This window comes from Echinops telfairi, unplaced genomic scaffold (assembly GCF_000313985.2).
Source record: "Echinops telfairi isolate 266 unplaced genomic scaffold, ASM31398v2 ScPeMD7_5592;HRSCAF=6446, whole genome shotgun sequence".
Lineage (NCBI taxonomy): Eukaryota > Metazoa > Chordata > Mammalia > Afrosoricida > Tenrecidae > Echinops > Echinops telfairi.
Window position 1 is genome coordinate 24471939 of NW_022109491.1, and position 2490 is coordinate 24474428.

A 2490-nucleotide genomic window follows, 5' to 3' on the forward strand; every position below is an offset into this window, starting at 1 on the left:
AGCCAGGGTCATGGCAGCTTCCCCTGGTGGAAAGGAGTCTGGGGAGGGGCAAAGCCACGCTCACACCACCCCCTGCTGGCCCCGCCCACATCCTCAGTGCCTTTGAGGAAGCTGGCCAGGGACTTTTACTGAGCCAGAATCTGGGACAGGGGTGTGGCCCTGTCCCCTTGTCCCCAGGTCCTTCCAGGTCTAGCACCCATGAACATGGGGTTTGGTGGAAAGTGCAGAATCTCACCGGTGGCCCTGGGCCCGTCCTCTGACTTGGCAGCTTCACATGTAGGTGGCCTTGGGCCCAAACGGAAAAACAAACTCACGGCCATCGGGTGGATCTGGAATCCCAGGGACCCCTGTTGGACAGAGGAGAACTGGGCCTGTGAGCTCCTTAGAGGAATCCATAGCGTCATCTGGTTCCCTCAGAGTGGCTGGTGGGTTTGAACCTCTGATCTTGTGGTTAGCAGGTCAATGTGTAACCTGCTAGCTGACACTCTCCACCCCAAAGCGGCCATGTTTTCAGGGTCTCGGTTCTTGCACCTGTAAAATGGGCGTGGGCGTGAGGGTAGATGCTGAATGTCCAGGCCAGTCTGGCTCCCAGCCCAAGAAAGCACTCATTACGCCATGCGCACCGCACCACCACCCTCCTGCCCCGCCCATCTGTGTTCCCTGCCGCAGCAGCCACCGGAGGAAGCAAGGTTGCAAACCGAGACAAAGCAGACCCAAGTCGCTGGGAGCCAGAGCAGTCTGTTAGCAACTGCTACTAAGCTGCCCTGGTCCAGCCGGTGTGCTGTCAGCCTGGCTGGCAGATGGGCACCCGGGCCTAGGGCACGCCTGGCCGGCTTCAGAGCACAGATGGCCAAGCCCAGGCCTCTGGAGCCCGAATTGGGTCCGTAGTCTCCACCAGCAGCCTCTGTTCTGTTGGTCTTGGTGCTAAAAGCCATTGCTATCACTTCAGGAGCCCTTCTCCCCCCTCCCCACTGTCACGCATCCCCCTGAGACAAGGCCTCCAGCAAAGCTCTCCGAGGTGGGTGGTCCAGGTCTAAGCTCCCATGTTTCGGAGGAGGAAGAGTTGGGACAGGAATCCTGGTCTCTGCCTGTGGGGCCAGACCCTCTCCCCATACCCAGGGCTCCTTGCAAACAAGGGTCAGTCTCAGATTTTCTTCTCCCAGAATCCTTTGCGAGGCAGCTTCTGCAATTTAGGCCTTGGCCATCTCCAGGGCACTGGCCCAACAGCGGATACGGCTCCATCCAGTTTCAACCTGGTTCAACGTGTGTCAGGCTCTTCGGAGCCCTCCAATGACGACCCATCACCCCTGTGGCCATCCAGCACCACAGGCCCAGCCTGCTGGCCTCCTACCCCGTCTCCTGGAGAGCTCCCCTTCGCTCATCCCATTGCCACTCCCCACACACACACTGTCTCTCAGACACTCATGCATGACCCACCCCAGGGCCTCCGCATAAGCAATTCCCTCAGCCTAGAAGGCTCAACACCCATCCACAGGGCTCACACTGCCTTCCTTGACGTCTCTGCTCCGTCGTCCTGTCGGAAAAGGAGCCCCTCCTGACTGCCCACTGGTGCCTCCCTCCTCACTAGGGAAGCAGAGGATTCAAGTCTGAGGAGCCAGGAAGGCAAAAGCGGGCCCGGGGAGAGAGGGCCCTGGCATGAGCCGAGGTCTCCTTCTCTTCAGACGGCTTTTCTTTTATCCGTCTATGGCTTCAGGGCTTGTTCCTCTCTTCAGTGCTCCTGTCTTAGTTACCTCTCACTGCTATACAGAACCGCCACAGCAAGCGGGTGGCTTTCACACAAATAAATGTGTTCTCCCACGGCGTAGGAGGCCAGGATTCCCTAAAGGGGACGGCTTTCCATCTCTGTGGGCTCTGGGGAAGGTCCTTGTCTCAACATCCGTGGCCCAGTGTTTCTTGGAGAGCCCCATGTGTCTTGACCTCACTCTTCCCCTGGGTCTAGGAGGTTCTCAGCGCGGGGACTCTGGGTCCAAAGGACTTGCTCTGCTCTTGGCTCTTCTTTCTTTAAAAAAAAATTTTTTATACCCTCTAGATTCCTGTCCCTCAGATCTAAATATTGGTCTGAGTGGCTATAAAAGGAGGAAAAGTAAAACTGAAGTGGACTTTGAGTCTTGAATGACTTGCAAGCTCATTTCAAACATAATAAAGAAATTTTTAAAATTAATTAATTTATGTATTCCAGCAGTTTCTTTTGCAAGTAATCTACATATCGTATTATTCAATAGTTCAATCATTCAATCATATCATGGAGAATTGTACAATCACCCACACATCACTTTTAGGACTCTTCTTTTGTGATAGTAGCAGGTCTCTCCTGGTCTCTTGTAAGATAAAATGTGATACAGGCCACACCTCAGGGATACTCCACTGACATCCATCAGAGCTGTGGCCCCAGTAAGGAGGTGGCGTCATCATCCACCCGAACCCCCTTACAACCGACTGGCTGGTCATATCAGACCACATCCCAGGGGG

The 2490-nt window shown here is 55.1% G+C and overlaps 1 non-coding gene across 1 annotated transcript; it reads left to right on the forward strand.

Annotated features, from left to right (window-relative positions):
• The first annotated feature begins 2041 nt into the window (after window positions 1–2041).
• LOC115871382 lies at window positions 2042–2161 on the forward strand. Its single transcript, XR_004047259.1, has one exon. It is a non-coding gene; the product is annotated as a small nucleolar RNA SNORA61 (small nucleolar RNA).
• Window positions 2162–2490: the final 329 nt, after the last annotated feature.